The sequence below is a fragment of the Natrix helvetica genome (assembly GCF_964273705.1).
Source record: "Natrix helvetica genome assembly, chromosome: 1".
Classification (NCBI taxonomy): domain Eukaryota; kingdom Metazoa; phylum Chordata; class Lepidosauria; order Squamata; family Natricidae; genus Natrix; species Natrix helvetica.
The window spans coordinates 73,048,718-73,063,071 of record NC_138548.1 but is presented as its reverse complement, the minus strand read 5'-3'; the positions used below and the strand labels follow the sequence as shown (position 1 = coordinate 73,063,071).

Sequence of the window (14,354 nt, the reverse complement as noted above, 5' to 3'; positions counted from 1 at the left end):
GCTTATGACCACAATGGAGCTCAAAATTTCAATTGCTAATCAAGAGAGTTAAGTGAGCTTTGCCTCATTTTACAACTTTTCATGCCAGAGTTGTTAAATGAATCACTGCAGTTATAAATTAGTAACACAGTTGTTAAGTGAATCTGGCCTCCCCATTGATTTTGTTTGACTGTTGATTGCGAAAGGTGATCATATAAACATGGGACACGCAACTGTTAAAAGTACATGCCAGTTGCCAAGCGTCCTAATTTTGATCATATGACCACAGAGAGGCTGCAATGGTTGTAAGTGTGAAAAATGGTCATAAATCCCTTTTTCGTTGCTGTTGTATCTTTGGAAGATCATTAAACAAATGATTGTAAAGAGAGGACTACCTATATTAGTCAGTAGTGAGATCAACATCTGAATATCTGACGTTTGTTTGTATTAATCATTGTTACTGATATTTATTTGATACATGTATTTACATTCTGTAAATGTGTTCAGTGACCAAAATAAAATTTGATTTGATTTGTCTTATTGAGGATGAGAGTTTTCTCAGAAGATTTTTTTAAAAAGGATTACATGAACTTGCAACTCAGTGACAGCTTCATAGCTGAATTCATTCCAGCATGTTAATTCATGCTGGAATGAATAGCAAAAGTACAGTTAAGTTCAATAAAGGGAAGATATTAAAATAACAAGTCATGTAGTAAAAGTTTCTTCTGGTGAAGTTGCCGAATGGCAAGAAAAAGAGAAAGAAAATATATCTTGGGTGGGTTTGGATAAGTATATGCAATTAATCGAGATATATGGAGGTGGTTGATCAATTAACAAGAGATCCCAACTCCACCCACTCCCCATCTGTAATTGGATCATAGCATTTGTTGATATTAATTTATTTACGTTTTTAGCACATGTGTGTCTTTTAGGATTGCAAGCCGCCTAGAGTTTCCCTTAGTAAGATAGGCAGATGATAACTTTTATGAATAAATATAGCATATCAAAATAATATAATTAATATAATATAGCATAATTTTATTGTGATTTAAGAAACTTAATTCAATTCCTATCAAAAATAGAGATCCGCTTCTTAAAAACATATCTGCACTTTAAAAGAATATAAAAAGTTATCCAATTTTACAGTTTATTATCATATGCATAACATAAGAAAAGTAGTTGTAATGGTGCTAAAAGATTAGATTAGATTAATGGTTTATCTACGCAGTTGTGCATCCTGTTTCCTAGTTTAGCTAATCCAGATTGCAATGGTAGATCAAGATAACAAATACACTCCCACAGTCGCCAGCTCATAATTGGGATTCAGAAATATATTTTCTCTGATTCTAGAATTAGCACAAAAGCTTCATGATTTACCTTTCACAACTTCTTCTAACTTGCTTAATACATCTCAGGTGTCAATTTTTGCTGAACAAAATAAAACATAATTGGGGGAAGGGAGGTAGAAGGCAGAAAATAATTGAAAACTGTTTTGCATGGCTAGAATTAAGGTACTGTTAGATTTTCTAACAACCAGTTGTTAACTGTAAGTTGTTTAATAAAATGTTGGATTTGCTATTTAGGTTTGTAATTAAATATGAGCTTGATCTTTTTGGATGTATTATCAAATCCTGCAGATCCTATAGGGATCTGCAGGATTTTCTTTTCTTTATTTATTCTGTGCCATTAATATGGTCAAAAATGGTTCTTTTTACAAACATTGCAAATCTTTTGTATTTCTTGGTTTAGACAAAAATACTTTCTTATATTGCAATTAGAACATCTGTTTTTATTTAAATTGATACTTTCTGTGAAGAATGCTCTTTCTAAAAAAGAAGAATGCCAACATTGTCAACATTCTAGGAAATTATACTTTTTAATGAACTCTAACTTTCCACAAAATTATATTAGAACATGTACTAAAGCTTCACCCTTCTTTTTGGACTTACTCCTAATAAAATATATAGTTACTACAAGAAGCCATGTGCTAGTTCTCCAAGATTTGTTTTAATATATTCTCTATCTTGTAAGTTGTTTTTTTTTCTCATTTTCTGGTTTGATTCCTAAATCCATTCTTATTCACCTTTCATTTGAAGGGAACTTAAATGAATATTTCATCTATCTCATAAGACACAAATTCTTGCTCCTGACAACACTGAATTATGATTTTATAGTCCTTTTTGCTTACTCTCATCTTCAATAATCCTTCTTGAACAGTCTAATTTTATAAAAGATTCTGTAGTGCCTGATAAAATTAGATTATTAATCAATATTCTGGACAAACATTTGAAAATATAGAAGACTACATTGCTGGTCTCCTTGGATGTAGAAAAAGCTTTTGATATGAAGGAGAAGGGATTTCTGATTCCATATTCATGTAAAACATTCAAGCCCACTAACTTTTGATAAATGCCCTCTAAATCAACAAATACACAATAAACTTTCTGAGATTCCTAAATTCTCTGTATCCTGCTGAAGAGTGAAAAACCACCCTGCATTTTCTTTGACTAGCTTAAAGCCACACTACATTTCTCAGTATTTCTGAAACTTTACTAACTCTCATCTGGTGCTCCTACAATCCCAATTCTAACCAGTATATTCCCAGGCTGATTTAACACATTTATCCTAAAACAAATGCAGTTTTTCTGCACACATTAAATAAGTTCATAGCTACTCCAAAAGCAACCATAAGCATATTTTAACATTTCTCCAAACACTAAACACCTACAGTATTTATGGCGCCTGTTTTTGTAGATACTAACATTTATAGGATTCATTTCAATTCCATTCTTCAAACTATCACTAGCTAGATCCCTTTAAAATATTTCTTAGCATCTTCTCCATTTTGTTCCAAGTAATTTTATTACATTTGTTTTTTGCTACATCAAATCTAGAAATTTCAAAAAATATTTTATTTTCAGCACAATTTGATTTTCTCTTTCTCTATATTATTCCTTATTCTTTTTGACTTTGTAATTTTTTTCTTTATATACATACAGCATTCAAAATCTATCACTCTTCCTTTTTCCAGCATTTCTCTTACAAGTATTTTTTCTTTAATCAAGGCCATTTTCCCCTGATAATAGTCAAGCATTTTTTCTCATACTTTCCATTAGAATAATTCCACTCATTTCTCTAGCAAGTCGTGATATAATTATTTTCAGTTCCAAACAGCTTACACATTCCATTTCCTTATGAATACTTTCCCATGCATTCTTAGTCCATCTTGCAGGATTTCCCTTCCTCCACTCCAGGATTGTGCTTTTTTCTTCCTATAGTCATTCTATTATTACTATATGACAGTGGTGGGATTCAATTTTTTTTACTACCGGTTCTGTGGGTGTATTTTGGTGGGCGTGGCATGGCTTGGTGGGCATGGCAGGGGAAGGATACTGTAAAATCTCCATTCCCTCCCGATCAGCTGGGACTCGGGAGGCAGAGAATTGATGGAGGCGGGGTCAGCCAAAGGTAGTATTTACCGGTTCTCCGAACCACTAAAGATTTCTGCTACCGGTTCTCCAGAACTGGTCAGAACCTGCTGAATACCACCTCTGCTGTATCATTCCCCTCCCCCCTTTTTCATGTCTCATTTTTTTTCTTCAGACATCCATTCCTGACATTACAAAAAACATATTTCTTTCAAAAGTAAAATTGGGCACAAATCACTTAACAAATTGAGGACCACCTATACATTATTTCTTTTAAATTCATCGATCATTACTCTTCCCTGCTTCTATGATCCTATGCATGCCAGGAACTCCAATCTAGATACCATTTTCCAAGTTCACATAGGGTTGTCATAGTCCACCAACTATTAAGTATATGCAGGATATGCATGATATTCATGTCAGTATAGATACTTAGAATTAAATTACACAAGTACAATTATTATGGGGAAAATATTTAAGATCAGTTTCAACGAAAAGGCTGACTATGGTGCAGTGGTTAGAACGCAGTATTGCAGGCTAACTCTGCCCACAGCCAGGAGTTTGACTCAAGGTTGACTCAGCTTTCCATCATTCTGAGGCAAGTAAAATGAGGATCCAGATTGTTGGGGGCAATATGCTGACTCTGTAAACTGCTCAGATTGTGCTGTAAAATACTATGAAGTGATATAAAAGATTAATTGCTATTGCTATTAATTGTTGTTTATAAATTTTTGAGGGGACTTATTTTCCTTTTGTGTGGGGCCATTTTATATTTGGGGTAAGTTTTCCATTAAATGATTATGGCATATAAAGTTCCTAAATATTTAAGACTATGTGATCATGTGAGCTTTTCTCATATAAGATCACATAATTCCAAAGGGGAATACATTTAAATTACATATTAATTTAATTACTAATCACATTAATATTTAGTGTAATCAATTTATGTCATTAGTTATTTAATTATACTTATATAATCAGGATCATTTATATATGCAAATCTAAAAATACTGAATTATGTGAATTAATGGTTGTTAAGGCTGTAATGAAAATGTATTTTTGGCATTTATTATTCTCATAAAATTTAATAGAATTGAAGAAACTTTTAAGTGAAATTTTTATGGGAGGACCACAGACAGAAAGTTATTACCTTGTGTGTCATCATAATACATATACAGCAGTGGTGGGTTGCTCTTACTGTCACTACCGGTACGCTGATCACGCACTTGTGCATTCTGTTCACGCACGGGCCTGACTTGTGCTGTGCGCCCGTGTGCAATCCACCATCTGTGTGACAACCAGCTTGTTTGTTGGGGCTCGTGCAGGCACCACACGCTGTGCGTGCAGGCGCACTTTGCCGTTTGCCATAAAAACAGGTATAGAGCGTGGGTGGGCCAAAAGAGCCACCATACCGGTACGCTCTCAGCTGCTCCCGGCCACTACCGGTACGGCTGTACCGGGCCATACCCGCAGCAACCCACCTCTGATATACAGTAATCTACTTTAAATCCAAAAGAAAGACACATAAGAATTTCTCACATTTTTTCCTACTAAGATCACAAAATGGAGACAGCTAAAGAATCTTGAGATGAAGGGATGGATATTGTAAAATGACACCAGGACTCTCTGCCACCTTACAACATAAAAAAGTGCTAGAAGATTCTGAGAATGACAAGAAAAATCCAGAACTTTCCCACAATTATTCAGAATGTTATATTAACGATAGAGATTACCACAGTATAAATTTTTGTTAGATTGGGTAATGGATAGGCACACACGGGCTCAGCGGTAACAACAGCTCTTTATTAAGTACAACAAGTTAGAACAATCCAGCGAAGGTTGAGTCTGACAGCAGCCCTTTTATAGGGAGCTGTCGGACCCTTCGACCAATAGGATTAAACCTCTGTTCCCGCCGGAACAGAGGACCTTGGTGGAAACCACTGTAGTTAGAGCAAGTATCTAACAATTTTAATCAACATTACTTTCAAATCTATGGATTGGAATAGGTTTGAAATCACATACTACAGACAAATATCTTCAAAGACATCTCTGCTGTTTTTTGAATTTGATAAATTGTTCCAAGAAATAATGTATATGAGAATACATAAAGCACAACATTTATCTTTAGAAAATGCAAATCCTCTGAAAACTGAAACCTTGCCAGTTTGGTAAAATTAGGACCCGGATTGTTTGGGGGCAACATGTTGACTCTGTAAACCACTTATAGAGGGCTGTAAAGCACTGTAAAGCAGTATATAAGTCTAAGTCTAAGTGCTAAGGTGGCAATAGAGATGGCTCTTGATTAACAACTATTTGTTCAGCAATCATTCAAATTTAGGACCATGCTGTGACACCTATGACTGATCCTCGTAGTTACAACAGTCATAGTGTCCTTGCCATTACACGATTACAATCCAGACACTAGGTGCCCCGTTCACAATTTTGAGGTCACAGCAATGACAGCATCCTGTGGTCGTGATGGCCATTTGCAACCCACCCTGCAGCTTCCTACAAGCAAAGTCAATGGGGAAGCCAGCAGAAGATTGTAAATGGTGACCATATGACATCACACTTAATGATGGTGCAGCATTTACTTAAAGGCAATAGGCAATGCTGACATATCCATTGCTAAGTGGTGTAGTCACGTGTCTCGCTTTCTGACCCCCCAGTGCTTAGTGATGGAAATCCCAGTCCCAATTACCATCATTAAGTGAGGACTACCTATAACAATGCTAAGCAAAAACCTAATCCTGTAACATCTGTAATGATAGAGAAATCAAGATTATGCCATAAGTACCAGAAAAGTAACCATTCTATATCTGACTTATTTTACACTTGGAGCTATTAAATGATTCTATTGGACTACAAAGTTTTATACCACATTTTACAGGTTTAATAATTATTCTTTAAGCAGCCCCCCCAAAAAATATTTTGATGGCCCAAAGTGTACATATTTGGTCAGAAAAATACATAAAGAAAATAACAAACTGGAGTTAAATTATAACCTTGAATGTAACTACATTCTTGGCGTATAACTACATGCTAAGGTATCAGATAAATTATTTATCCCTCTGTCAAAATAATAAAAGGCAACATGAAAAGAACTGCTATAGAAGAAGGGTAGAAGAAGGGCGCCCTTATTAAAAAGGTAAAAAGCGAATACAGGAAGGAAGGACTAATGTACTAGCTTTGTTCCATCAATACAGGGTCTTTTCTGCGTGTGAATCTCACGAGGAATACCAAATTAATCCCAGCTGAAGACTTTCTATGTGAAAAGAAAGCAGCAACCAGAACACAGGGACGCTCATTATATTCACTAATAGAGGAAGAAACTTCTGCTATGACGCTAGGTTTATTTAAGTAAAGTTACTCTATTCAGGATGAAAAAAAGGGAGGCTGGTCATTTTGCAGCATTTTCTTCCTCCTGTAAAGAGATGACTGGCTACGCTACCAGGAATCCTAGCCAATCCTCAGCTTCTCATTCTCTGCACAATTAAACAGGAAATCGTGAAATAGAATGAGTCTATTCTCCAATAGATCAATCTAGAGAAAAGTCCATTGGCTCCGTGTCTAGAAGAGAGGCTCCACTATTGTCTGTTAAGTGTTAGCTTAAGAAATGGTAATTGATTATGAAAATAAAATAAGCTTCTCCAAAATCACTTCCTCGATATTTGGGCAGCTATCCGTACCCAAGAAAGTCTCATCAATTATTGTGAAATGCTAACCTTTAAAAAAAAAATCCTTATACTGTGGAAGTGTTCTTTCCCGTTTTTCCAGTATTGTAATAGAGAAAGAGATAAAATCTGGATTTATCTCTTTTCTATTTTACAGTTTTTATTTTAGGATGCTTTGACAGTTTTTCTAAGTGACCTGTGGGTTGTTTTTTTTTTAAGAAGAAGCAGTAAAAATGGACTTTCAATAATTATAAACAAGGGTGCAATTTTTGAGCAATACTTTGGTAGATTACTAGAGCAATAACCAGATGCTTCACATAAACTGAGCTCATAAGCATAGGAGCTTTATTTATATTTTTAACCTTCATAAGTGTTGCTTTTGAAGGAAACAAAAATTATCCAGGGCAGGACTGGTGTTATTATCCAGATGGCACTGCAGGTCAGTAAATTTTCTTACAAGCAAATTAGAGAAAGAGATCTACATAACTTAAACTTTTTTGCAAATTAGAAGATCACTAAAAGGGCCCAGAAAATGGTACAGTCAAAAGCTTTAACTTGTTTCTAAAGGGGATTTTGCATTAAAAAGAGCTTCTGCATGAATATACCCAGTTATCACCAATCTCTGCTACATAGTGAAGCCTCACACAAAATACATACAGTATATTGGGAGAAGACATCTCCCCCACAACTCTTAAAAATTGTCCTCACGCAAGCAAAAGGTACTGCAGCTAAATATGGGAAACAGATATAGTAAATATCACCATAATATTAATACCTCATTATTATTAATATTGTGATCATTGCATACACATAGTCCTCAACGTATGACCACAATTGAGCCCCAAATCTAGTTTGTTAAGTGATAAGTTTGTTAAGTGACTTTTGCTCCATTTTACAACCTTTCTTGCCACAGTTGTTAAGTGAATCACTGCAGGTGATTAAGTTAGTAAACCGGTTATTAAGTGAATCTGATTTCCCCATTGACTTTGCTCAGAAGGTTGCAAAAGGTGGTCATATGACCTTGGACAAAGCAACAATCATAAAGATGAACCAATTACTAAGCATCTGACTTTTGATCACATGACCATGGGGATCCTGCAAAGGTCATAACTGTGAATAATGGTCATAACTCACATTTTTCAGTACCACTGTAACTTTGAACAGATACTATATAAACTGTTGTAAGTTGAGGGCCACCTGTATCTTTACCCTACATAGATATCCCAAAAGCTATTCTTTCAGCTGTTTTTTCTCTCTCTTAAAAGAAACTCAATAATGCCAGGAAAAGATTGAGAGAGACATCACAGAGGTTTCCCTAATCATATTAGCAAGAGTTCCCAGATAAACAATGAATGTTGTTATTTCAGCTGTTCACTGTATACATAATGTGGAATACATCCTGGAGAAAAAAACATTTTATTTCAATGAAAAGTGCCCTGGGGCTATTTGGGGAACATTCATTTGTAGAACAGCATACTCAGAGTGTTATTGATGGATACCAGTTACCTATTTAAGAGAAAATAAGACTGTCATAATGGATATAACTTTGCAAATAATTGTATTATATGTAGAATTTAGTTAAGAAACAGTTTTTAATTGCTACAGCACTCGTGTCCTGAAGGCAATCAGATTATTCACTTATACATAAAAACAAAAGGCAAATTGTAAATCAATAGAACCAAAGAGCTAAATTTGATTTTGGAGTTAAAACTAATCTCTAACTACAAATGAAGCGAACTTGGAAACACGCCAAAGTTTCTTTTTGGTCCCTTGTTTTAAAAAAAAATGCACGGAACTCTAATTTCTCTGTTCTTCCATCACAATACTAAAGATTCCACAAAATAAACTCCTGTGGGAAAGTTCTGATAAGCATATACAATGGTATGTATCACACAACTGCATATATAAAAAAGCTTTTTGGAATATATATTTGAAAACGTGGATGCATGCTAATTAGCAAACAGGCTGATACGGATCCATTCAAAAATGTATGAAACGCTTCACTTACTAAGAAACTTCAAGCAGTTTACCCAATGGAAATAATGTTGTGGTTGGGTGACAGAACGATTTTCAAATATTAAACTTCGGCTTGCCTTCAAAGATCACCTAGAGTTCATCCAGAATGTGATGACATGGACCGTTTTGTGTATATCACAATATACCTAAATAACACCACTACTACAATTCTGTGAGCTACAGTGCCTCCTGAAAGACATCTCACAGGGGCAGATTATATGAGGGACTACCTATATCTGCTTCTTCTACCTCTGTCTGTTCTACAAGATCTGGCAAAGTGGACAGCTCCAGCTCTTTTGGGACACAAAAGAATGGCTTCTCAGTTGCAAGTAGTTGCCTTCTGGAACAGCATTTCCTCTCAAGATTTGGATGAATCTGATCCTGTTAGCTTTAGGATGGCTAAATGAATAAAGTCACAAACACCAGGCTGATCATCATCATCATCATCATCAACATCATCAATATAACTCTGAATATGCTATGCATAAATTCACTTTCCTAGCAAGCAGGCTAAAAAGGATTAATCAAACTGCTTCATCTCAGCACATCATCTTCAAAAGAGGGAATAGTGATTGGCCTTTCAGAGTCGTGAAATTCTTTTAATTGTACAAATGTTAAGCGTTATCCTCAGAGAAAAGTGAAAAGCTGAATAAAAGAATTATGCATGCACACATTTTCCCGGCCATCCTCTGACTACTAGTTCTCAGGCTGTCTCATTCAAGCATTCTCAGCTCTCAGATTCTGTGTTCAAAAGTTTCTCTTCACTTGTACAATATCTCTAATTTAGCATTGTACATATATGTAATAATTCTCACCTGACTATGAAGCTCTGCATGAAAAATGAATCTGTTGTAAGATTCTTATTTTTATTATTTATATCTATATACTATAAAAATGATCATATCTGCAATTGTTGCCCTAAAAGAATGCATCATAGGGCAACAATTTTTAAACTAAGATACTTCAAATGGGCTAATTTACAGAATGTGTCCCAAATCTGGAATTTATGTTTCCTATGGGATTGGAATTTGGCAAATTTGTGGCTGCTTCATAACTCCTGCACTGCCTGCCATTTTGCTGCTACCCAGAGATTGAGACGACCAGTTTTGCTAAACTTCTCCATAGTCCAGGTAGATTGCCACCTTCTCTGACCACTGGAGATCCACTAGACCAGGGACGAGCGAGTGAAGCTTCATCTGTGCATGTGCAGGTTGTAGGTTACAGGCGAAACCATCTCCACACACACCCAGTCCGTGGAAGACATTTTTTCTTTCAAAACCAGTTCCTGGTGTCAGAGACCACTGCAGTAAACAGTTCCACCCTAGCCCTCCAAAGGTTGGGTAGGCTGGCTTCTCCTTCAGCTGCTAGAGATCTTGTAGACCAGTCTTCTTGTAGCCTTCCGAAGGGCAGCAAGACCTCCCTACAGAATTTCTTATAACGCCAACTGAAAATTTATAAAACACATGCTCCCTTTGGGTTGATACTTCTGAGTGATGCCATTCTCATAATTCTTCCTTCAATTACTTTTCTATTTTTTTTACTTTATATCCTAATCCGTAAATTGTTTTCTAATACAATAGCCCAATCAGCCCACACAGTGATTAAATATATCTAGGTTCTGTGTCTGATATTTTCCTTCAATTAAATTCTTTCTCTTACAGAGGACAGAGTACTGTTTGAGAAGAATCTGTAGTCGCTTTCAAAACAATTCAGCCAATGAATAAAATGGATGTCAATCAAAACAGACAATTTATTGATTGCAGGTTCGTTCTGTTACTGATTTTTTCCAATATATACAGTAGACCTGAAGGTCTTCAAGACACTGTTGTAGCTCACTATTCAAATGAAGCTTTTGTATCTCTAATGGAGTCTGCAGATGACAGCTTGAAAATAGACACATCTCTGTATAGTTGAAAACAAATGTGAACTTTGCATAGGATAAATTTTATCCCCACTCTGTAATTTCTCTTACTACAGAATTAATTCTATATACCAATTCTTCAAGCCAAGAATTCTGGAGGGGGAATAAAATCACTAATGCCAAAGAAATGACCTTATTCATGTAGAATCCAAGCCATTTAAATGTCTTCTGAATGCACCAGCTGTGTTACTGGCAGAAGAAATGTATCACAGCTAAACCGTTTTTCAGAGATTCCCCTCCGCCTACTACAGTCCATTATATACTGATCCAATTAGTTACACAAAAAACCCTTTCTTATTGCATTTCTCTCAGAAAGTTGAGGAAACAATGACAACAGCTGAATGGTCACTATTTTATCACTATTTTATGAGAAAAGAGTCACTTGCCTCTACAGTAATTTTCTTAGTCTCTTCCCAAATAAGCGCATTTAAAAACTAATTTAATCTGAATTATTTCTAAAAATGCAATACACTGTTTCCATTTTGGATGACTTTTCTGCCAAAAGCAGATAGAATGGGATTCTGCATAGAAACATATGGCCAGATCATTCCCGACTAGAAGGGAGAAATTCTGTTCTGCTTAATCAAATCAAGATAAATTTTGAAATGGGAGTGTGGTGCATTCCTAATTGCTGGTTGCTTTTCCATCTTACTTTGCTTTCAGTTTTGTTTCTCATCTTTGCAGCTGATTTCATCCTTCAATTCCTGGTTCCCAATTCATCACAAAGACTAAATTTGTTTGCTTGCTTATGTGCAAATGTTGATCCAATATGGAAAGGGACCACATTCACTGGAAAAAGAAGTCTAATTCTTCTATGTGTTTGCATTTTTAAAACAGAATCTCCCCGCTCAGCTATGGGATTAAAAAAAACTGGATCAAAGCAGTAGTTTTCATTATAATGCAATTGTACAAAGAAAGACAACATCAATTGGGTTACATTTCCATTCTATATACACTACTCCCAGTCCAGCCTTGGCCACTATGTGCTTTCAATTAAATAAGATCAGAAACAAGACCTGGTCACTATTCAATACATACAAAACTCTGCATACAAAACTCTGGTCTAAACTTAGTTGAGTGTCCTTGTATTTTCTGGAATATTTCCCCCAAAATGCCATTTTACTATCCTAGAGTTATTAATTTTCCAGAAGTAATTATTCCAGAATAGAAATTTATGATCAAGCTGCAGAATTTTATACTGTTCCACTGTCAACTACCATCACAGATAGCCTAATTTATTTATAAATTAGTGATTCTCTCTGGCTTTGTCCTACCCCAAACATATTACATATCATTTCTATCAATTTCTTAGTACTGAATGTGAATAAAAAGGATTTGGAATTTGTACTGAATAAGGAGCCGTGTCACCAGAGGTGGGTTTCTACCGGTTCGCACCGGTTCAGGTGAACCGGTAGTGGTAATTTGGCCTGGGTCGCAGAACCGGCAGCGACCCAGGCTGGCCACGCCCCCAAACTGGTTCCCCAGTCTCCGCTGCCATTATGTTTCTTATTCGTTTTTCCTGATCTTCACGCATGCGCAGAACAATTTACAGTGAACTGCGCATGCACGTGCAGTGAACCGGTACCAACGCCAATAGAAACCCACCCCTGTGTGTCACATACTGATTCTGAATTATCTCAATTCTCCCACCATCCTAAACTCTGATTTCTGGTGCTCCAAATCTGTTTTATGTTAACTATACCCGACTGAACAATATTCACAAACCGTTGCTCATACTTTCTAATAAATGGATCAAAATATTTAAGTGATTTTAATGATCTACAGCACTTTTAACTTGGTTGCTATCTCATGGGTCTAGGGATCAACTCTGAGTCTTCTGATTGTCTCTATCAGCCTATTAATATTTTGATTCCTTTTCTAAAGCTCCGCTTCTACCTTTTGAATCATTTTCTTTCTTATAAAAATTATATGTATTTAAACTTTCAAATAGTTCTGTAAAAACCATTTTCAAAAGCACATGAACTTTATCTGGAAGCTATCTTTAATGAATTTTTAATTTTAAAAAACTGTTTAAGTCTTGTGTGCAGTAAATCTTGTTCTTAGTTTTAGTAATATCCACTTCTGTCCCTAGGGTGAAAAAAGTTCTAACAAAGAATCATAATGGAAAATATCACGTCTGTGCAAAAGCTGTAATATGTTAAACAGATGGCTTGGATTTCACTTTTCTATTCTCAGCTGAGTAAAAAAAAGAGAATAGGTTTTCTTTTGAAATGCACTTTAACAATATTTTAAGATGTTTTCTTAAATGTTAATATATTCTGACCCAGTTCCCCAAATTCAAGAGATTCCTTTATTAGGAGTGCCGGCAGGCCAGGCAAAAAAGTTTCTCTCAGGCTAACAGGTCCGGACGGCTGGAAGATGAATAGTTGTTTGCCACATCTATTCATTTCCGCCCCCTGCCTTTTATTCCCAGAGCTAGGGTGGGGTTTCGCTGGCAGCGGTGGCTCTTCCTTCTCCAGGATCGCCCATGGATTTCCACTGCTCTCCTCTTCTCTGCTTTCTGCGCAGCCACGCATCTGGTATTGGAACCAGCTATTCCTCTTCTTCTTCTTTATCAACCACCTCCAGACCTGGGGGCTGTTGACTCTCCATCTGAGGGCTGACGGACGGCCCAGGCGCCACCTGTCTCTCTCTCCGCCAGCTCTATCCCCTCTTCCACCTCAGAGCTCTCAGGTTGCCTTGACGCTGACCCTGACTCCCACGCCGCCGCAACCTCCGCCACCACCTCCGCCTCCACCTCCACCTCCTCCTCCTCCTCTGATTTGGCTACAGGAGGGGCTGGTGGCCAACAGGCCACAACATAATGAATGTTTATGATTTCCAGAATATAATGAAATGTTTCAAGTCGTACCTTCATTCCAGAACTCCCAATACTTTTATAGTATGTGGAAATTACTGATAGATAATAGTCAATAAATCACACAATAAAGGTAATCCCTGTCTTACAACAGTTCATTTACTGACCGTTCAAAGGTACAATGGCACTGACAAAAGTGACTTATGACCATTTTTTCACACTTATGATCATTGCAGCATCCCTATGGTCACATGATCAAAATTCGGACCCCTGGCAACTGACTCATATTTATGATGGTTGCAGTGTTCTGAGCTCATGTGATTACCTTGCGACCTTCTGACAAGCAAAGTCTATGGGGAAGCCCTTTTTTTTCATTTCTCTGGTGTCAAATGAAGGTTTTTAAAATAATATATTTATATAAAATAGTTTATGAATATACTTGTCAACATATAGATACTTTATTTGGAAATGTCTTTTATCAGTTAGTGACTTGTGCTTTCACAAAAATTATTCTTGTA

The 14,354-nt window shown here is 36.3% G+C and overlaps 1 protein-coding gene across 3 annotated transcripts in view; it reads right to left on the bottom strand.

The window, feature by feature from the left end:
* STARD9 (StAR related lipid transfer domain containing 9) overlaps positions 1 to 14,354 on the bottom strand; it is a 98,952-nt gene that overhangs the window by 64,761 nt on the left and 19,837 nt on the right. The gene's annotated exons all lie outside the window — the stretch shown is intronic.